This window comes from Silene latifolia, chromosome Y (assembly GCF_048544455.1).
Source record: "Silene latifolia isolate original U9 population chromosome Y, ASM4854445v1, whole genome shotgun sequence".
Lineage (NCBI taxonomy): Eukaryota > Viridiplantae > Streptophyta > Magnoliopsida > Caryophyllales > Caryophyllaceae > Silene > Silene latifolia.
Genome location: NC_133538.1, coordinates 338,067,629 through 338,091,261, shown reverse-complemented (window position 1 = coordinate 338,091,261; position 23,633 = coordinate 338,067,629).

Genomic DNA, 23,633 nt, shown 5'->3' with positions numbered 1-23,633 from the left:
TTAGCTACATCCAAAACTAAGCCTGCCCAGTCAAGCTAGTCTAGTGTACCTTTTGTGGTATGTCGGTTTATATTGCGAGTTTGGCCCCTTTCCATTGTTGGAGTTGGTAGAGGAATGAGAAAGGAAGAAAAAGATTTGAAAAAAAAAGAAATTGAAAAAAAAGAAGAAAAACGTGTGAAAGGAAAAAGAAAAAAATGAAAAAAAAAGAGTTGAAACACACGTGAAGCAGAAAGAAAGAAAAAAGAAAAGTGTGAAAAAATTTGATTTGGATTATTTGTGCAATTAAGACGGTATTAAAAAAGGGAAGTTTGTGACCGTCTCACTCCCCTGTTCTTATTCATATATTTTTGAGGAGATAGTGTATTTGGTTAGTGAGCTGTGTGCAAAATGAAGGGCACGTGTGTTTAATTTCAGTCAGTTGGGATTCAGATATTTTCACATGGTCCTGTTTAGGAACTAGCTTGGCACTTTTACCTCCACATTTCCATAATTTGTTTTGCCTTTCTTACCTGAACCTCACTTTCCCATATCATTTGTAAGCCCTCAGCTGTGACGGACATTTTTGGTTGGAATGCGTGCATAGTACTTGAATCGTCTTTCATTTTTTGTTGCATGCATGCTATGTAGGTCGCAGTTTAGGTGAGTGACTGTTTTCTTTCTCTCTTATACACATATACTTCACCCTTTGCTTCATGAGAGAAGAGTGACCACGTCAGAGTCCGATTTTGTTGGTCTTGCAAGGTCGATAGGTCAGCTTTGTTTCTGGACATCTTATAATTCGTTTGTGTATTGACTGCTGTAGCTATGACTGTTGATTTTCTGTTGCATTTAATTGGTTCAAGTAGACAACTTATAGCTAGCGCTGAGTTTTCATTTCCGTTCCATTAGTTTGCATTTAGTTTACTCGAGGACGAGTAAAGGTTCGGTTTGGGGAGATTTGATACATGCATTTTATATAACCTTTTTAGTCTTATTTTGGACGTATTTCTATGCATTTTTATACTGTTTTGTATTGCAATATGCCCCGAATTGGCTACTTTGGTTTGTTTTGTCTGTTTTGCAGAAATGAACCTGAAAGTGGTGAAACGGTAGTCTTTTCGTCCTGTTTTGCATGCATTTTGAGGAGACGGGAATGTTACAGCGAGACTTATGCATTGGGATGCGTGAAGCATGGTCAACAGAGCAGCCAACGACGAGTTTGAAGCTGACTTGGAAATAGAACACTCGATCGAGGAGCATTTTGGCTCGATCGAGTGGTTTTATGTGCTGATAAGGTCGATCGAGTACTTTACTTCACTCGATCGAAATGCTGTTTTAGAGGTTTCCTCGATCGAGTAACTTTTCTGCTCGATCGAGAGGATTATCTGCTGAAGACCTCGATCGAGTGGTTTATACTGCTCGATCGAGAGGTTTTAATGTTATACGAGATTAATTAACCCGTGTTGGGCTTATTTTCTAGAAGACCTTTGTTTTTCCATTTAAGCATTGATAACTAGGTTTAATAATTTCGTTTTGACTCATCTTAGAACGCTACTCCTTACTCTTAATCTCTCCCTTAAACTTTTCTACTGTAACTTTACTCTCGGATCTCTTTTGCTTGGATTTTGGTTGTTCTTTACGCCGGAACTCTCGTGATTGTAATCTCTTTTCTCGTTTTAATCTTAATCTCGTTATTTATTACTTTAATTACTTGTTCTTCTCTTAATTAATTTTTGCCCTAATTTCATTTATGCATTATTATTATTATTTCATCATGTTTCCAATTAGTTCATTCATTGTTATTAATATTGACAACATTAGTAATATGAGTAGCTAAATTCATTCATGTTGGGATTAAGGAATCCATGGTAGGATTGTGATGATGTAGCGAATAGGCTAGATGATTTATTTGTGAGAATCTGTACCCATGGCAATTTAACTATAATACCGACTTAGTTGAGTGCACGCTTCTAAGTTACTTTTAATCTGGTTAAATTTACTCCTGGATTGGAGGATTGGACTAAATAGACCTGCTATGAACAGTAGACTACCCTGACGAGGACGGAAGTTAAGTTAGTGGAAATCTAGGGTAGAAAGTGGACCGGAAGGACCTTTCTTGTATCCGTCTCACAGTAAATTATCTAGGCTATTTGCAGTTGAGTCGTTAGACTACCATGGTGAACCGAAATCCCGACATGTTCTCTCTCATTTGATCAGTTTTATTACATTTTCTGCCTTTTATTGCTCTTCCTTTACTGCTCTTTCCCTTAAGCCTTTTTAGTTTAGAAAACCAAATTCAAACCCCTCATTTTGTGACCAAATAGACGGAGCTTACCAGATATCTTGCCTCCCTGTGGAGATTGACCCGACTGCCCTAGCTATATTAGTTAGTGCCAGTTGGTTATTTTTGGTAGGTACACGACTAACCTGTCAGAAAACCTTTTTGGTATGATGGCATCAGAGTTGTAAAGCCAACTACCGGAAAGGTTGTTGCAACAGAATGTAATGCTGCACATTCTTTAATTGCTAGGTCTCTCCAGGCTGTTATCATCATCACCTATTGATGACTACTCTCGGGAAGAGAAAATTTTAAAGTCTGGATTTGGTATAGGCGTCCTTCTACAAATTGTGCAGGTTAACGATAAACAGGTTACCTATGATCAACAATTACCACCACGCAAGCATCTGAGGTCTGGCCGTTGTAGCTAGTAACCTGGAAGCTTCGGTCCACATATATAACAACTCCTAACACATCTGAAATGATACATATAGTTAGATAGCTGTTACAAGGAGTACTTGATCGAACTCCATCTTCATTAAATCGAAAGGATTTTCAAGACTTGTCCTCGATCGAGTGGTTTCATTTCACTCGATCGAGAGACTTTGTGTTTTATGCGAGTTTTAGTCAATTTTCAAGATTGGGCTTTGTATTTAGATATAAGTATGACGGCAGTATGAGACTCCTCTTTTTTCCTTCCCTTTTCCTTCCCTCGACACTTTTTTTTTCTCTACTCTCTTAGACCTTGTTCTTGAACCCTAACTACGGATTAAATTGCTTGTAATCGGTACTCTACTCCACTCTTGATCTATAATACATTACTTGTTTTGTTTCCTATTCTTCCCTTTAATCTCTATTGTTATTTCTCTCTTCCATACTTTTTGTTATGTCGAATTTCTGCGGTTTATGTATTGTTATTGCTTGTTCAATGATTATGCGTAGCTAATTCTCCCTTATTAGGACATAGGGGAGCCCTAATTTTAAGGAATTTGTGAATTAAGTGATTAGGTCCGATGCAGTTTTAATCTATGTTGTTAATCGTTACATATAACTGTTCTTGTTTATTTGAGTCGACGCAAATACGTAATTAATCACGGTACACCTTGACCTAGATCGGAAGATTGGAAAAGGTAAGACCTGTAGCGAATATTAGGGCACTCTAGTGAGGGCGGAAGCTAAGCTAATAGTGTTTTAGGGCAGATTGAGACCGGAAGGAGATATCCATTGCCCTGTAGATTGAATTTGCATTGACCTAAGACCTTAGAATACATTTCTTGAGAATCATGGTGAACCGACTGTCTTAGCTGCTTTCTCTCTGCTTGTCTACTTTCTACTCTCTTAATCTCTTTCTCTCCTTTGACCTTATTAGATTAGAATAAACAATTAAAAACCCCCGAGAACTGGTTACCTTGACCGACTTAGTTAAGCTGACATTTTTTCCATCTCCCTGTGGAGATCGACCCTACTTACCACTGACTTCTGTTAGTAGTAATAGGTATTTATTTTTGGTACCTGACGACGATATCAAATTTTGGAGCCGTTGCCGGGGAGGTGGCGTAATTTTGTTGCTTATATTAAGTTTGTCTCTCGTCTCAAGGAATTTATTCCATGAGATTGACCTCATATTTTTCCAAGTGCTTTATTAGTGTTGCAGGAAATCTTTTCTAGAAGAGAACATTGTCATACCTGGCCTGTTATAGACTCTATTTGCTAAGATGCCGAACATCGCCAGTCATTCAGAATCTACGGTGGATTCTCTTCCTAAAGGTTTCTTGTTACCCACTACAGATTCGGGGACCTTTGGGATCCACCCGTCCTATATACAGCTGGTTGAGAGAAATCTCTTCAGGGGGGTACCCGGCGAAGATCCTTGCAAGCATATAGAGCTGTTTACAGAATATTGCTCCACAATTCCTTTAGCTGCTGAGGTGACGCAGGATAGGGTTAAGGGAGTTCTTTTCCCTTTTTCTTTGACTGATGATGCCCAGGATTGGTTGAGAGATTTGGATAGGGAAGCTGCCGGTGTTACTGACTGGAATTCCCTAGCTCTAGCTTTTTATAGACGATATTTTACACCACAGCGCACTAATGCGTTGAGAGGTCAAATCACTGCATTTGAGCAATTTCCTACTGAATATTTGAATGGGGCTTGGACTAGGTTCAAGAGACTCATTCATTCTATACCTCATCATGGTTTCAAGCGTTGGTTCTTATGCACCCAATTCTACAATGGGTTATATCCTGACCAGAGAGCTGTTCTTGACAGCGCGGCCAAGGGGAGATTCCAGAAAATTGTTAAAGATGAACAAGGATGGAACCTTATTGAAGAAATGGCCATCCACGTTGCTGAATATGGAAATCCTCGAGGAAGTAGGTACGTAAATGAGCTGGTGGTAGCTGAGGTGGAAAGTCCTAGTGGAAGGTTAGGCAGTCCGGAGATTTTGCAAACTACGGGTGTGCATGAAGAAGTTTGTGCCATAACTGAGCAGGAGGTAGTTTGTGGTAGATGCAGTACAGAGGGGCATGACCCTATTACTTATATGGCGGATGTAGAGCGCGTCCGTGCCTATCAAAAATTCAAGCAAGGAGTTCCATTCTCTAAGCTATATGAAGATTTGACAACAACAAGTACCTCTAGCCTTTCTAAACCAATGCCACAACCAACGGATTCATCCTCTACAAATAGAGAGCTCGCAGAACTGAAGTCCCTAGTGTTGAACTTAACGCTTCAGTTCATAAAGAAGTCCGACAAGAATGAAAACGCTATAGAGGAGTTGCAAGATCAAGTTGCACGTCTTTTATTCGCGCAAAGTCAATTGAATCAATCACCTCCATGTGACCCGGTCAACGCCATAAATCTCCGAAGCGGTCTTACTTATGATGGACCAAAAATGCCGGAATATGGGGTTATGACAGCTGATGAGACCCCGAATATTGATTTTGAGGAGTTAAGTGACGATGTCCTTGCTGAACATCATCCTGCAGCTCGATCGAGTGATATCTTAACTCGAACGAGTGATTTATCCAACATAGGCCCTCGATCGAACATAATTCCAACTCGATCGAGAAATTCCCCAATTGAAGAATTCGATCGAGGAGTTAATTCCTCTCGATCGAGTAACTTGGCAGAAAATACTGTTCGATCGAGTGATTCTGGCTCTCGATAGAAACATGCTGAAATTGAAGAACTCGATCGAGAGGTGCATATTCCTTGATACCCGTCGTTGTGAATACCAAAAATAATATTTATAATACCTATTAAAACTAACAGAAGCTAGTGGTAACAGGGTCGAACCACAGAGAGGCAGATGTAATTATTAGTTGTCTAATTTCAGTCTAAGGTAACGAAAGTGGGGGTTGATTGATTTGAGTGGTCTATAGCTAAGGCAATAAAAGTAAAATAAACTAAACAATAGATGAAATCAAGAATTAAAAGGGTCTTTGAGATGGTCGGTTCACTATAGTTTTGGGCAAAGATACTAAGTAGGTCTGAAATAAACACATGAGGCGGGAAAACAAGAGGTCCTCTCGGACCACTCTTAACCAGCAGCGTCTTTCGATCTCGCTACGGGTCCCTAATATCACTGGTACTGCCTCTCGTCCTGAAAAGTGACTAATAACCTAAACTTTACCTATCTTTCGACCTTAGCATAGTTTAGTCATTTTAATTGGTAGTCTGACAACCTTCCCTATCTTCCGATCTAATGGGTCAGTCAAATACTAAGCATTCAATTAGTCGCGTGCACTCGATTCATCAAATATAGAATTTAAGTCAATTAAAACGAAGCAAAACCCCACGTGGCCAGTCGATCGACCAGGGAACCCAGTCGATCGACCGGTATGCGATTTCAGGGTCTACAAACTAATGCCGCCTAACCTACAGTTCCCCTACATCCTAGCACAAGGTATTTAGCAACTCATGATATTGATAAAAACAACAATAATATTAACGAAATAAACTACTGAACTCATGCTTAAAACAGTTAAATAACAAGCAACAATAAACGATAATCGGCTTCGGGAAACTAACTAGCAATTCTATACTATGAATAAAATAAGCAATGAAACTGAACAGAAGAATACCGAAAAGGAATTATAGAGCCAGATCCAAACCGAAAGCGAAAGGAACTTTATTAATCGAAGAACAATAATCTCGAACCCTAATTATGAAAGTAGAATTAAAACTAAATTAAAGCTTGATAAAAACTGGATGCTTGTTCTCAAAACCTAGCTTACGTTATATAGAATACAACGTAGTTCTTATTTCCAAAACCTAACTACTATGGGCTTGCTTATTCTCGATCTTTTAATTCACGCAGATTAGCGGCTTGGTCGATCGACCACTGAGGCCGGTCGATCGACTAGTAAGCTCTGAACAGTGGCTCCTGGAAGTCGTGGTATGGTCGATCGACCATAGGTAGAGGTCGATCGACTGCTGTAGCTGATACTTGACTTCTAAATTCTCGTGGATTTGTCTTTCGGACCTCGAAATGCGTACCAAGCTCGTCCCTTGAGTAAATACTTTACGTCAAATGTAGTGCAAGGTACTCGGGGACGGATTTAGCTCAATATCTACTCATTTCCGCATAAATCTGCAATATTACATAAAAATATGAAAGTAGACGAAATGGGGCAAATAGTAGCCTTAAACCACATGAATGAGCTCTGAAATGCGTGTAAAATAGGGTGTAAAACATCATATTTAAGACACGCATCAAACTTCCCCAAACCAAACCCTTGCTTGTTCCCAAGCAAGAACTAGACTCGATTCTAAAACCTAATGGAACGTGTTCAATCTCAGAGCGAAATGCACATGTAAAGCCTAAACCAATTTAATGCAAAAACCAACAATCAATTAGAAATGTGAATCATGCAAACGAGTTATGTAGTCGTCAAAAACTGCTGAACCGTCAACTATAGAGACTTATCAAATTGGACTCTCACGGGTCGCTCAAATCACTCAATAAATACAGGTGAATATATGTGAAAGATAGAAAGAATTCATTTTGTTAGTGACACTCACCTAACTACGACCTATAAGAACATGCCTGCAATATATATGAAAGTAATCTCTACAACCGTACATATGCATTCCAACGGAACAAATGACCATGACACATGCCGAGGTAAGTAAGGGATATGTGAGGTAATGGGCAGGAAAGGCAAAACATTTATGGGAATGTGGGGGTACAGGTGATCAAGCTAGTAACGTAGCAAAACCATATGACATCATCCACTTATTGCTCAAACTTCAATCCACACGGTGCTATAGCAAGCACAAAACTCACAATCTCCGAAATAATCAACTCCCCATAAGATACAAATGAAACATGGGAGCAAAAATCGCCATTTGAATAAAGACTTGAATCATGCGATTTGATTTCTTTTTTTTTTCTCGGGATTCGGTCGATCGACCGAGTAGAGCAGGCGATCGACTGCATTAAACAGTACAACACACTCTTTTTCTTTCTTTTTCGAATCATTTTTCTTTTCTCTTTTTTTTCTTTGTTCCTTTCTTTCCTCTTCCATTTTCCCAACAACATCTCAAAATGAGCATATGCCACCAAAAACGTAGTAACAATCCCAAAAACTAAACTACTAGCTTGACAAGGGCAGGCTAAATTTAGGATGTAGTAAACGGGACAAAAAGGCTATTTTTGGCAGTGTGGAGTTTATGGGTAAGACAAGAAAAAGGGGACCTCTACCACATGTGTCAACAAACCACAGACCGAATGCACACAAGTATTAAGCAGATTAAGTTCATATTTATGCAAATTAATGAAACATGTCTCATAAGGAGTAACTACTCACATCCTAGATAAACTGGTCATAGATGACACCAGTTATAGGCACTAAATCTCAGAAAATGATGTAGTTTGCCAAATTTCTAAGTCAAGTCTCAAGTTCAGCAAATAAATTAACGAAAACTCGTAGACTATGCAATTGATTCTACTAATAACATGTCAATTAGCAAGGCTTAGGCGATAAAACAGATGCAAATGCAATGTCATCATTGAAATACTACCGTTCCGACTCGACCTATATGCTAAAATAAACGTGCAATTTTTCGAAATTTTTGAAATTTTCAGATTTTTTTTTTGAATTTTCTGTAAAAATGGAGAAATAATGCAAGACAAAATGTAAACGTGAATGCAAAAACATATGAAATGCAACGCAAAACCCTTCCCCAAATCAAATCGCACAATGTCCCAATTGTGCAAAATCATGTAATGAAGAAAAGGAAAACGAGAATTTGCGAGAAAATTAAGTAAATAAGATATGAAGTAAGGACAGGAACTCACAAGACTTTAAGCGCAGCAAAAGGAAACCTCCCCAAACCAGCGTGAGCTAGGAGGTTTCAGTAGCCAGCAGTGCTACTAAAAGGTACCTGAAAAGACAACAATACCACGCATAAAACCGAGAAAGCAGTGTGGGAGCGGTAATTACGTGCATAAGATAAAGAAATTGAAGAAAACGAAATTATGTCGGAAAATAAAGAGGAGGAAAGACTCCCTCAATTCCGCAAAACGACCAAACACAGCAGGGGAAAGGTCGTGAACAGGTACAGCAGCGACAACGGTCGATCGACCATAGCAAAATCGATCGATCGCAATGAACAGAACAGAGTCTTGGTAGTCGCACCTCGCCGATCGACTGGTGGTAGGCGGTCGATCGACTGGAAATACTGCTGTAATTTCCTGATTTCTTTGAATTAGCTCGAGAACTTGAGCTAATATGGTCTATAAACCTGCAAACGCACATAATACCGCGCAAAAAATTGCGCAAAACTCAAAGTAACGGTATAAAGTACTAAAAATCCTAAGCAAACTTAAAATGCGAAGTCTCGCGCACACAAAACAATAAAAAGTTTAACGAAAGCAATAAAGTGTATTGTTTTTGAAAAAGTCTTAATCAACTAATAGTTGATCAAGAATGGCCACGGAATGGCCCACTTGGTCGGCTTCTGGCTACAAGAGGTAGCCTCAATAGTGCTCATCTTCTCAGCTGCACTCCTCTCAGCTCCAGCATCCGCAGAACTCAACGGATCAACATGTCGGACATCTTCCCATTCAATGACCTCTTCGGACTCGTCGGAATATAGATCAGACTCCGTTGCTTTGACTGGCTCATCTTCGGGTTCCTCATCCGTGCCATAGCTAAGGCATCCTAGACCGCCTCTTTGAACGATTGGCTCCTTCACAGCTGGAGCGACATGCGACTTTTCCTTCCCCAAACCAGCTCCTGCAATATCTAAAACAGAAGAATCTTCCTCCACTTTGCTCCCAGTCTGGGGCGGAGGTGTCACAACAGGAGTAGGGACAGAGATAGGCATATCAGGAAGTATAAAATAAGATTTCTTTTCAGAAACCGTATTGTAAGTGACGGGCTACATGGGGTCTTTCTTTCTAGCTGTCTGGGCAAAGACAATGGAGTGCTTCCCTACCTTAAAGGTCAAAGTACCCGAACCAACATCAATAACTGCACCAGCAGTGTGCAGGAATGGTCTACCTAGAATAATAGGAATGTGGGCATCTTCGGGCATATCAAGTACTACGAAGTCAACAGGGAAGAAGAACTTCCCTATTTGTACGGGAATGTCCTCTAAGACTCCTATTGGCTGGACCGTAGAACGTTCAGCCATCTGTACTGTCATCTTGGTGACTGCAGACCTATTCAACTTTAACTTCCTAGCAAGACTCAAAGGCATCACACTAATACTGGCTCCTAGGTCACATAAGGCCTTCTCAATAGGAAAAGTGCCAATATTACATGGGACTGAAAAACTACCCGGGTCTTCTATCTTAAGGGGTGCAGTATGGGTCAAATAAGAGCATGATTCCTCAGTGAGTGCGACAGTGTGCACAGTTTCAAGTGACTTCTTTTTAGATAAGAGTTGCTTCATGAATTTCATATAAGCAGACACTTGATTGACTAACTCAAGAAAAGGAACTTGTACGTTTAAACTACGAATAACATTTTCAAACTTATTAAATGATACTTGTTCCTTCGTCTTAAGCACTAATCTCTCCGGATAGGGAGCTGAAAGTAGCAACTTAGCCCTCTCCTCTAAATCTATCATGCCGGCATCGGTGGATTTAGGCCGAAATCCACCACCTTCTCCTTGTTGTAGCTTGACCCTTCTTCAGACCGTCTTAAATGTGAGCCCTTAATCGATAAAGGGTCGTACTTCGGAACCGGAGCGGACCCATCAGTAGTCGGGTGTGGCCTCAATATTTTCGGGGCAGTAGTACCCCAAAACAAGTGATCCCTCAAGTTATCGGGCATCGGAGGAAGAAAAGAATCACTATCAGCAGCACTGTCAGTCGATCGACCATGTTGGTCAGTAGTTCGACTGACTTCTACAGGAACAGTAGCTTCTGGTTGTCGCGGACCAGTCGATCGACTGGGTATGTCAGTCGATTGACTGACATACCTGCTGATCGTCTTTTTCTTGTTTTTGTTCGTCACAGCCTTCTCCTTGCTTGGTTCCGCCTCATCCTTTTCAGTGACGTCCTCAACCATAATGGGCCCATCAAGGGTAGACCCACTCCTCAAGGTGATAGCATTAAGGGTCTCTTTCTGCTCCGTCTGCGTCGGTAAATGTCCCGGAGCTCGGGTTGTATTCTTGCTCGCCAATTGAGCTATTTGGCTCTCCAACATCTTCATCCCGGCCTCTCTAGCTTGGGATTCTTTCAGCAACAAGTTCTTCAGTTCGGCAAACTCAGAATTTTGGGATTCATTTCTTCGCCGAGGGACATACGGGGGCTTTTGAACGTTGTTGCTTATGAGGGGGCACATAATTTCTCCGTTGTCTTTGTGAAGGTTAAGTCGGATTTAAGACATTTTGGCTGCTCCACCTCAGATTCGGATGGATATTCGGCTCATAGTAAGTGTTTGTCTGCCTATAATGTTGAAAGGCAGCGCAAGACTCAAAGGGATTAGGACAGTTGTCTGAAACATGTCCCACAGCTCCACATCTTTTGCATACGAAAGGACCGTCTGAAACAGCATTTACATGGTAGATCCCTCCTTTTGAAGCTCCCCCCAACTCATACATATCAAATCTCGCCGTGAGAGCCTCTAATGTAGCTACAGAAGGAGATTCAACAGCTCTCCTTTGATTTCCCCTGGAATTTCCATACTCAGCTTTATGGGTGGCCAAGTCATCAATGATCTTCCACCCCTTAGTTTCTCCCATATTCTCCTGGAATCGGCCACTGGCTGCCGCATCCAGGATAGCCCTCTGATCGTCATAGAGCCCATTATAGAACTGATTGCATAGGCTCCACTTCTCAAACCCATGATGCGGAATGGTACGCACCAGCTTCTTGAAACGGACCCATGCCTCATGAAAGTTCTCATCAGGACCCTGTTTAAAGCTCGTGATCGGAGCTCCAATAGCATTCGTCTTCGAGGCAGAGAAATATTTCTTGTAGAATGCCAAGGCCAAAGAATTCCAGTCGGTGATCCCATTAGCAGCTCGGTCCAGGTCTCTATACCACTCCCTTGCAAAGATCACTTGAGTGAGAATATAAACATTGTCTCATTCACCTGGTCCCGGGTCACACCGGTCGGCGGGGGTATAGACCAAAGCAATAATCAATAAATATCTCCATATGCTTGGTCGCATCTTCATTTGCAGCTCCCCGAATTAGTTTCTCTCAACCAAGTTGATATAAGAAGGCTTGTTCAATTTCCTATCGCTCCCGTAATTCGAACCCCTTGTATAGATTTGCGGTTGTCGGCTCGCAGTGACTTGCTATAGTTGCTTATTCACCATCTCTTGAAAAACTGGAGAAGTGATGGTCTCACTGATGAAGTAGAAATAGGTGATGAAGGTGGGTCCTCCTCAAAATGTACTCGTTCTCGTAGTAACTAGACAGAGTACTCGGCTCTTCCTCGGTCGGCAATACCCTAGATGATCGTCTCAACTCACGCAAAGTCTTCTCAATCTCGGATTGAACAAAGTAGTAATTCACCACCCCGTGACTGCGCATAAGAGGAAACTACAAAAAGAATATGAGAATAGTTTAAGGAACAAATGTCCCTTAAACTAAGAAGCAGACTAAAATAAAACAACTAAAAATTAGAAAAATTGCCTCCCCGGCAACGGCGCCAAAATTTGATACCCGTCGTTGTGAATACCAAAAATAATATTTATAATACCTATTAAAACTAACAGAAGCTAGTGGTAACAGGGTCAAACCACAAAGAGGCAGATGTAATTATTAGTTGTCTAATTTCAGTCTAAGGTAACGAAAGTGGGGGTTGATTGATTTGAGTGGTCTATAGCTAAGGCAATAAACGTAAAATAAACTAAACAATAGATGAAATCAAGAATTAAAAGGGTGCTGAGATGGTCGGTTCACTATAGTTTCGGCGGCAGCATACTAAGTAGGTCTGAAATAAACACATGAGGCGGGAAAACAAGAGGTCCTCTCGGTCCACTCTTACCAAGCAGCGTCGTTCGATCTCGCTACGGGTCCTTAATATCACTAGTACTTACTCTCGTCCTGAAAAGTGACTAATAACCTAAACTTTACCTATCTTTCGACCTTAGCATAGTTTAGTCATTTTAATTGGTAGTCTGACAACCTTCCCTATCTTCCGATCTAATGGGTCAGTCAAATACTAAGCATTCAATTAGTCGCTTGCACTCGATTCATCAAATATAGAATTTAAGTCAATTAAAACGAAGGAAAACCCCACGTGGCCAGTCGATCGACCAGGGAACCCAGTCGATCGACCGGTATGCGATTTCAGGGTCTACAAACTAATGCCGCCTAACCTACAGTTCCCCTACATCCTAACACAAGGTATTTAGCTACTCATGATATTGATAAAAACAACAATAATATTAACGAAATAAACTATTGAACTCATGCTTAAAACAGTTAAATAACAAGCAACAATAAACGATAATCGGCTTCGGGAAACTAACTAGCAATTCTATACTATGAATAAAATAAGCAATGAAACTGAACAGAAGAATACCGATGAATGACTTTCTGCTTTTAACAGGTTGAAGCAGGCCTTGATTTCGGTGCCGATTATACAACCTCCCAATTGGGACTTGCCGTTTGAGATTATGTGCAACACTAGTGATTATGCACTAGAAGCGGTGCTAGGCCAGAGGAAAGATAAAGCTTTAAATGCAATATACTATGCGAGCCGAACTCTGGATGAGGCTCAAGTGAAGTACACCACCACTAAGAAGGAGCAGTTAGATGTGGTCTATGCGCTAGAAAAATTTCGTTCTTATTTGATAGGGTCAGAAGTTACTGTCTTTACTGGCCATTCAACGCTAAGACACCTTCTTGCTAAGAAGGAAGCTAAAACACGATTGCTGAGGTGGATACTCCTTCTTCAGGAGTTTAATTTGCTGATCAAAGATAAGAAGGGTGCTGAGAACGTAGTAGTTGATCATCTGTCGTGACTGTCACAGCAAGAGGGAGAAGATTCCTTACCTATTAATGATTCTTTTCCCGATGATTTATTATTTGCTGTTTTTTCTTATATTATTAACCATGACCATTGGTATGCAGATTTAGCTAATTATGTTGTTAGTGGCGCGCTGCCACCTAACCTTTCATATCAGCAGAGGAAGCGTTTTCTCTATAACGTTAAGCAGTACTTATGGGATGATCCTTATTTGTTTAAGGAATGTGCATACGGTCTCTACAGACGGTGTATTCTGCAGTGGAAGAGCAAGGCAATCTTGGAGGGCTGCCATTCATCCTCTTATAGTGGTCACCACGGTCCATCGCGCACCGTGGCTAAGGTACTTCAGTCTGGTTTTTACTGGCCTACTTTGTTTGTTGATGTTAAGGTGTTTGTTTCAGCTTGTGATGCTTGCCAATGCTCCGGGAACATTTCTAAGAGACATGAGATGCCACAAAATGGTATCCTAGAGGTCGAGGTTTTTTATGTCTGGGGCATTGATTTCCAAGAACCCTTCCCGTCTAGCAAAGGTAACAGGTATATCTTGGTAGCTGTAGATTATGTGTCTAAGTCGGTGAAGGCGATTGCTTCACCTAATTGTGATGCCAAGACCGTGATTAAAATGTTCAAAAATATTATCTTTACCCGATTTGGTGTCCCTAGGGTCGTCATTAGTGATGGGGGAATGCATTTTAAAGAAAAAAACTAACTTCTATATTGTCTAAGGTTGGTGTCCAACACCGGCGTGGTTTGGGGTATCATCCCCAAACTAGTGGGAAAGTTGAGGTCTCTAATCGAGAGATTAAGGAGATTTTGGCTAAGGTAGTTTCTAAATTACGGAAAAATTGGAGTATTAAACAGGAAGACACATTATAGGCTTATCGGGCTGCCTTTAAAACACCGATTGGTGCATCATCATATCTGCTGGTTTTTGGGAAGTCCTGTCATTTACCTTTTGGGTTAGAGTGTAAGGCTTGGTGGGCCATTCGTGAACTAAACTTTGATCCTAAGTTGTGTGGTCAGAACCGTTTATTGTAGCTAGATGAACTGGAGGAGTTTAGGCTAAATGCCTATGATAGCTCACGCATCTACAAAAAGAAGATGAAGAGACGGGACGACAAACGGATCATACCTCGAGAATTCCATGTCGGGCAGAAGGTGTTGCTATTTAATGCCCGATTGCGCTTATGTCCTGGCAAGCTGAAGTCCAGGTGGAGTGACCCCTATACAGTGATAGTTGTCACTAAATTTGGGTCCGTTGAGTTAGAAAGTTCCGAGGGAAACAGGTTCAAGGTCAATGGCCAATTTGTGAAGCATTACTATGAAGCAAATGATGCAGATAACCGAGTTGAAGTCCTGTACTTCGACAATCCTGATGAGCCAGTTAATTGAAGCCAGAAAGGTCGTGCGGGACCTCTTAAACCTGTGTTATCCGGGAGGCAACCCGGACTGTTTTGTTGTACTTTTGTTTGAACTAGTTATTTTATTTTATGATGTGTGTTTAGATTTTCGTTACGAACAAATGCTGAACTTGTGCTACTCGTGTTAGTTTTGTGCTCCTTGTGTTGCGATTTTGCAGGTGATTGGGTCGATCGAGTGGTTTTCTCACTTGATCGAGCACTTCTGCTGGTTTTTCCTCTAGATCGAACGTCTGCCCTGCTCGATCGAATCCCTGCAAATCCATACTTCTCGATCGAGCACCACATCTCCTCGATCGAGCATTTCTGGCACCTTAGCTACTCGATCGAACCTCTCTGCCTTTCTTGATCGAGTTCTGCTACCATATCTCGCCTACTGCGATGCTATTAGGCTATACGTGACCGCCCATGTTCATGGTCGATTTGGGGAGGTCCCTCCTTTACGTCATCTTGTAAGTTTTCCGACTCTCGTTCTCCTTTTCTCTTTAGTTTGCATTTCTTTCCCTATTTTTGGTACAATGAGGACATTGTACAGTTTGGTTTGGGGAGGTATGCATCCATATCTGTGTCGGCATGTTTTGTTGCATTTCAGTTTGCACGTTTCTTTATTTTCGCATGCATTGTTGTCTCGAGTCACAAATAAAAACCGTAAAATTCAAAAAAATTCACGTCTATTACTGCAATTAGGTTGAGTCGGAACGTTGAACTTCTACGCTATTTTGAGTCCCTTTACCTTTACCTTGCATATTATTGACATTTTGTTGGCATGGTAATGTGCATAATCTACGAGTTTTTGTTTCACTCTTATCTGAATGAATAGACTTGACTCATATATTGGCAAGGTACATTTACATTCTAAGGTTAGAGCTTAATAAACTGGTGACATTCATGACCAGTTTCATATAGGATGTGAGAGCAGTACTCTCTATAAGGCATGTAACATCAATTTGCATAAACATGAATTAAGTCTGCTTGATACCTGTAGGCATTCGGTCTGTGGATGGTGACACATGTTAGAAGAGGCGGTTCCGTTTATTTCATTTTACCCATGAGCTCCACATAGCCAAATTGCCCATTTTGTCCTATATACCTATAATCTATAATTTTGCCTACCCTAGCCGAGCTAGTAATAATAGCTGTTGGGAATGTTTCATTGCAATATGGTTATATATCTGGTTTGAGAAGTTGGTGGAAATGTTGAAGGGAATGAAGAAAAATATGAATGAAAAGAAAAAGTCGTGAAAAATGAAAAAGAAAAATAAAGATTATTATGAAAAATCATGGGCCAAGAATTATTTTATGTTGTGATTTTTGCTCCCATTATATATTTGTATCTTATGGAGAGTTGACGATATTGTGGTGATAGTGAGTTGTGTGCTTCAAATTAGCAATGTTTGCTTTGTAATGATATATTGAGTATGAAGTTGGGAAGTGTTTCTAATTTGGATCCGTTGTTGCCTGGCTTGGCTACTAACTCCACATTTCCAAATTCATTATAGCCCCTTCTTACCCATTACCTCACTTACCCAAATGTAAGTCCTCGGCATGTGTCTTGGTCCCTAGTTGGTTGGAGTGCATATGTACGATTGTAGAGATTTTATTCATGTTTGACTGCATGCATGCTCTTATAGGTCGAGTTAGGTGAGTGTCTTTACTTCTTTCTGTCTTTTACTTATATACGCACCATGTGCCTAATTTATGTGATGAGCGACCCGTGAGTGTCCGATATCTTTGAGTCTTGCAAGGTCGACGGTTCAGTAGTTTGAGGCATTGATTTCACTCGTTTTCACTTACTTATTGCCACTTTGTTAGTTGTTGCATTAAATTGGTTTGGGTGGATGATTTGCAGCTGATGAGTTGGTCCCATTCCGTTAGTTGTCTTTAGTTGCATTCATAGTTTTCTTGGGGACAAGCAAAGGTTTGGTTTGGGGAGATTTGATGCGTGTATTTTATATAAGGTTTTTACCTCATTTTTACACGCATTTCTGTGTCATTTACGTGGCATCTAGCTACAAATGCCCCCGAATAGTCTACTTTGGTTTGTCTTGTGTAAATTCCAGGTACAGACCAGAAAGGAGCAAAATCGAGCCTAAACTTGTCCTATTCGCATGCATTTTGGAGAATAAGGAATTGGAGCCTGAAATCTTTCACTTAGAGATGCGTGAAGTAGCCTCGGAAGGTGCCAAGGAGTCCACATGTGCTAATATAGCTCAATTGACCAGTTTTGCTACATTATATAGTCGATTGAATGCTTTATCCACCAAGAATCACTCGATCGAGCTTTGCTGTTACTCGATCGAGATAGCTGTTACAAGGAGTACTCGATCGAACTCTATCTTCATTCGATCGAATGGATTTTCAAAACTTGTCCTCGATCGAGTGGTTTCAATTCACTCGATCGAGAGACTTTGTGTTTTATGCGAGTTTTAGACTATTTTCGAGATTGGGCTTTGTATTTAGATATAAGTATGACGGCAGTATGAGACTCCTGTTTTTTTTTTCCTTCCCTCGACACTGTTCTCTCTACTCTCTTAGACCTTGTTCTTGAACCCTAACTACGTATTATTATTGCTTCTAATCGGTACTCTACTCTACTCTTGATCTATAATCAATTACTTGTTTTGTTTCCTATTCTTCCCTTTAATCTCTATTGCTATTTCTCTCTTCCATACCTTTTGTTATATCGAATTTCTGCGGCTTATGTATTGTTATTGCTTATTCAATGACTATGCGTAGCTAATTCTCCCTTGCTAGGCCATAGGGGAGCCATGATTTTAAGGAAATTGTGAATTAAATGATTAGGTCTGATGCAGTTTTAATCTATGTTGTTAATCGTTACATATAACTGTTCTTGTTTATTTGAGTCGACGCAAATAGGTAATTAATCACGGTACACCTTGACCTAGATCGAAAGATTGGAAAAGGTAAGACCTGTAGCGAACATTAGGGCACTCTAGTGAGGGTGAAAGCTAAGCTAATAGTGTTTTAGGGTGGATTGAGACCGGAAGGAGTTATCCATTGCCTTGTAAATTGAATTTGCATTGACCTGAGACCTTAGATTATATTTCTTGAGAATCATGGTGAACCGACTGTCTTAGCTGCTTTCTCTCTGCTTGTCTACTTTCTACTCTCTTGCTCTCTTACTCTCCTTTGACCTTATTAGATTAGAATAAACAATTAAAAACCCCTGAGAACTGGTTACCTTGACGGACTTAGTTAAGCTGACATTTTTCCCATCTCCCTGTGGAGATCGACCCTAATTACCACTGACTTCTGTCAGTAGTAATAGGTATTTATTTTTGGTACCTGACGACGGTATCACTTGCCTTCTTGCATAACATCCTCAAATACTTCAAGGTATTCATTGAAGAGGTAGGTCTTCATTATAGTTCCCTGCAGTGGCATAGTAATGTTTAGTTACTCTGGGTCGTTACGGTCAAGTTAAAGTACACATGATTATATGTAACACGATAGTCTCGGCTTGCAATGGTTCCTGATACTGGGAAGACTGTTGGGAATTTAATCTCATTATATAACATATTCATATATGTGATATTTTAATTTAGTCATAAAATTAAAACTAGATCTTATGCATGCAAAATTAAATAAGAATAGAGAAGAAATCGTCTTTCTTATTATGGAATTTCGGATTAAAGGGCACAAGTAAGATCACCTTCTTACTTGTTCTTGAGCTTTCCTTATATGGATGAACAAAGATTCAAGCTTAGAATCCCTCCCAAAGATGAATACCCAAGATAACCTCTTAAAAGACTAATATTATTAGAACTAGAATAATATTAATCTTACTAAAATTGACCCAAAATATTTGTTTTTGTCTCTTAATTTCGCCAAGAGGAAGGAAATATATGAGTATTTTTCTCTCTAAACTTCTCTAAGTTTTGGTTGTGTAAAAGAATGAATAATACACTAGTGAATATCTTAGTGTATGTATCAATATAAATTGTAGAAACCCTTGGCCTTTTCTCCTGGGGGAAAACCTAGGGTATGGGGGTGGCAAGGGCTAATGCATGGCTAAGATACTCTTCACAAAAGCAACTAGGTGTGCATGGCTATCAATAAGGTTTAATGATTATGCTTCTTATATAATATAAAACATAATATAAACCCCAACCCTCCCCATATATTTTTGGTACATATATTGTAAAATGGAAAGTCTATTTTACAATTTATTTGTCAATTTGTCACATGTAACATGTTCCATGACATTATGTGTATAAAATGTATTTTTAACAATTAAAAATCAACATATTAATAAAATATGTCACTTATAAAATTAACCTAGTAATTCATAATTACTAGTACCGTAATGGGTTTCCGAATCATAAATTACAACATTCCGTATTTATAATAATTTATTTATTCCGTTTCAATTGTTTCCATAAACAATAATTTCATCTAAGTGATAAAACAATTTGATTCCGTATCTTATTTAATCGAATTACAATCAGATACGTCAATAATACTCACAAAATCGTCCGTCAATTTTAAGCAATTTAATTAACCCGTATCGACATACGATCAATTAAATAATCAATTAAGAGTGTTACCCTTTAGGTATGACCTAAGGGGATCAACTGATCACCACCGTCGCACGACAGTAACGTCAAACTCTAGTCAGCCAATAATTACCGATATGTGTGGACCAGTTGACTGTAAAATATTACATCCCACATGTATTCTTAAAATGATATTTAAACATGTGATCATCATGATCGACAGTTGTGATCGCATTATTGTCGGAGGACACATATTCCAACAATCTCCCACTTGTCCTCGACAAGTGTGCGTCACCAATTCTCTTGTCCTATTACTATCTCCCACTCAATGCAATGTGTCTTTCAGGTCGTACTTGCAAGTGATCATATCGAGAGTGGTTTCCTCGATTTGGAGAATAACTGATTGACCGGAATTATCTACCATAGATACCTTCCGAGCGTGGCCACGCATTTCCATTTCATTACTCCTCGAGTGGCCCTGAGATATTGTTATAACCCTGACAAGGGGTGGACAATTCCTATTGCACTTATTCCCTTCGACTAGCCACAACCATCATAACCCAAAATATGCCCATTTGACCCCATTTACGAAGGTCGTAGTAACATAAATCAAAGTTAATCTGAAACTGTGCCACCTTAGGCGAACAGTCTATAGTCAAAAGAATCGACTCATTAGAATACTATAGTAGCTCTCGCCACGACCAGGCTATATAAATTTGCCAGAACTCTATAAGCGGTCATAAGGCCCGACAAAGTGTTCCTAACAGTCTGCCTATGCGATCGACTAGTCATCTCATATGACTCTATGGCATTTGAACTTGCCATCAATCGCATCACACTCTAGTCACTTCGAGACGTCACCTCATGTAAGTGACTATGGACGAATACAATGTTAATCCGTGTTCACTTTAAGGGGGTTCAATTGTCTCTACAACCCGTTTGGATGTGACAAAGTATAAGGTGAATCAATAATAACTCAAGCGACAAATGTGGACATCATATTCGGGTAGTCAATACAATATTACTACCTTCTGATGTATATAAGTGTGAAAACACTTGTTGATTGCAATAGAAGTTTAACATACCATGTGTCCATATGTTCATACTTCTTGTATTGCACTTTCCTTTATATTCATGTTATCTCTCATAGCATGAACCTTACCAAGTACACATCTAGGTTCCCAACCTAGGTTTAGGTTCTTGATCTTGAAAGAACTTTCTAGTTTTTTATCACATAACCAACGAATTGTGGTGGATGATATAACTTGCACTGTTCAAGTGTTCTACCAACTCGCAATGCAGTAACTATACGTTTTGTAGGGTCTTGCAATTATTGTCAAGATGATTAGCCTAGCACTTGTAATAAGTCCTAGCATATTAGAAAATAGTAGTTTTGAGTAACCTCTTACTATAACTTTGTATCCTTCCAACTTCTTATTTCTCTTTAAGCTTAATTAGCTTAGGATCTTCATAAATCCTTACGCGTTTTCGAACTTCAATATGTGCAACTTCTTGTCACATAACAGAGTGTTCTGTCAAACACGAGAATAGCTCATTAGTTCTCCTCGAGAATTCATGACGATTCTTCTATGGCTCACCAATGATTCATCATGCTCTTAAGCATATGATTCATTATTGGACATGTGCATGATTATTCTAATGGCGGAAACATTAGTAATCTTTAATCATGTGATCAACCATTCTTAGGTTCAATGAATGACCATGACTGCTTATGGTAATTCCATTTTCATCGATATGAATAACCTATGTTTCTCGTTGATTTGATCTGTATATCTCAATACCTATCCAAAATCCCATGATGTGATTGGATTCATCATAGTCCATTTTCATCCAGAATTGAAAACTCAAATACTTCTTTGTGAAAGATAGTACTAGCTCGTCATTCTCAGTGAGTAATGAGTTATAATTTTTACAAGATGATTGCTCCCACTAAATTTCATGTCTTCACATGATAATTTCAAACTCCCACTTATTCCAGATGTTTCGCAATTGACTACTCAATCAAAACATTTCAAGAATTGAAATACATTTTGCTTTGCCAAGTTATTAAGATTAAAACCATATATGTTCCCAACATATCCTTTCAAAATACCTATTTTGAAAAGGTTTCAGTCTTAAACTTTTTGGAAAGAGTTTTTAATCTATAACTCATTCATTTTTATAATGATGCATAGCAATGTCATTATTTAAATGTGAAATTCCATTTAATACACGTCCTTCTCAAAATACCATTTTTCGGAAGGAGGTTTAACCATTTCATTTTCATAATGAGGTTAATTAATGACACTAGCGTGGTTAACAATTAACTTAGCTTTTGTAGATATCGGCATATCTTCCTTTGCAACTTTTAATCATAAATATCATTTATATTCAAGGATGCAACTTTGTTTCATTTAGACTCTTAAGTAAATATCAATGTTGAAACTCTTGGTCATACGTTGTTCATAAACTAGCCAAATCTCTTGTTAAGACTTTTCTTTAGTCATTTTCTTTCAAAACTTTCTTTTGGTCTCCTCGTGTAGTTATCTTGAGAATATATTCTTTTGATTACTTCACTTGGTCTCTTTTGTCATGTAGATCTCATCCATTCGAGACCATAGATCTCATCTATTCGTGTATACTATTTATTTAGGTATACAAATCATTCTTTCTTTCGTAGATCTCATTTACTCAAGTATACAAATTATTCTTTGTATTGTTTGTGTCTCTTCATTTTTCTCCCACTCTATCTTTAGAATAAATACACTAAATATTCAAAGATAGTTTATGAGACACAAGTGATGATTTTGAAGTAGAAGGAGGACTATCTCATAGATTGACTAATAGATTTTAAATTTGATGAGTGTACTTGGTAATTGACATTTCTTTAGGAGAGTTCATCAACTCAACATCACTTTATAATTGATCATACACAAGCCTTAAGCTTGTGGACATATAATTAATCCCATCATTATAGTTGTCTATTGGATCACTTTAAGTAGATGATCATATGTTTCTATGTGCAAGCATATAAAGACGAATTTTTAGAACAAGGAAATACGATAAAAGGGGTGACTTGGGTTGTAAACCAAGCCACCATAATCCAAAATACAACGATTGTTTAGAAAGGATCAACCATTTTCATGTCAAACACGGAAATCAAAATAGTTCTAAAAATCCAAAACACAGCTTAAAATAAGACAATAATAAAAAGCCAAGTTTCATTGGTAGCTACTCCTAGCTCCTTGATGATTTCTCAAGCTTGCTTTTCCTTTCCTTTGTCTTTGCTTGGAGGAGGCCCTATTTACAATAAAAAGAGGATACATTATCACAATTTTGTATCAAAATACCATAGTTGAATTAGAAACATAAAAGACAGGATAGTCATTTACCTACTGGAGTGATCTTTCCAGCTTTGATGTCACCAAGATACTTGGAACAATTCCTTTTCCAATGTCCAACACCATTACAATAATGGCATTTATCAAGAGGACCCTTCTTGGTCTTGGAAGTGCTAGCTTCAAAAGTCTTAGCCTTAGTGGACATGGGAGCTTGCCTCTTACCCTTTTTCCCATTCTTCTTGAACTTCCCCTTGCTCTTGGTGCTTATATTAAGCACATCCTTAGGTGGGTTAACATTTAACCCCATGTCTCTTTCGGCTTGCACAAGTAACTTGTGCAACTCTTCAAGAGACACGTCCTTGTCTTGCATGTTAAAATTCACCCGGAATTGAACATATGCTTTGACTTTGGATAAGGAGTGTAGAATCCTATCTACAATGAGCTCTTTGGGGATTTCAACCTTTTGAAGTTTCAATGTCTCGACTAGCTCCAACAATTTGAGTACGTGAGGGCTAACCTTTTGGCCCTCCTTAAAATCGAGATCAAAGAATGCCGAGGCCGCCTCATATTGGACGATCCTCGGAGCTTGCAAAAACATTGTCACAAGTTTGGAATAGATTTCATAAGCGGTGCCCATTTTAAAGGCTCTCCTATGGAG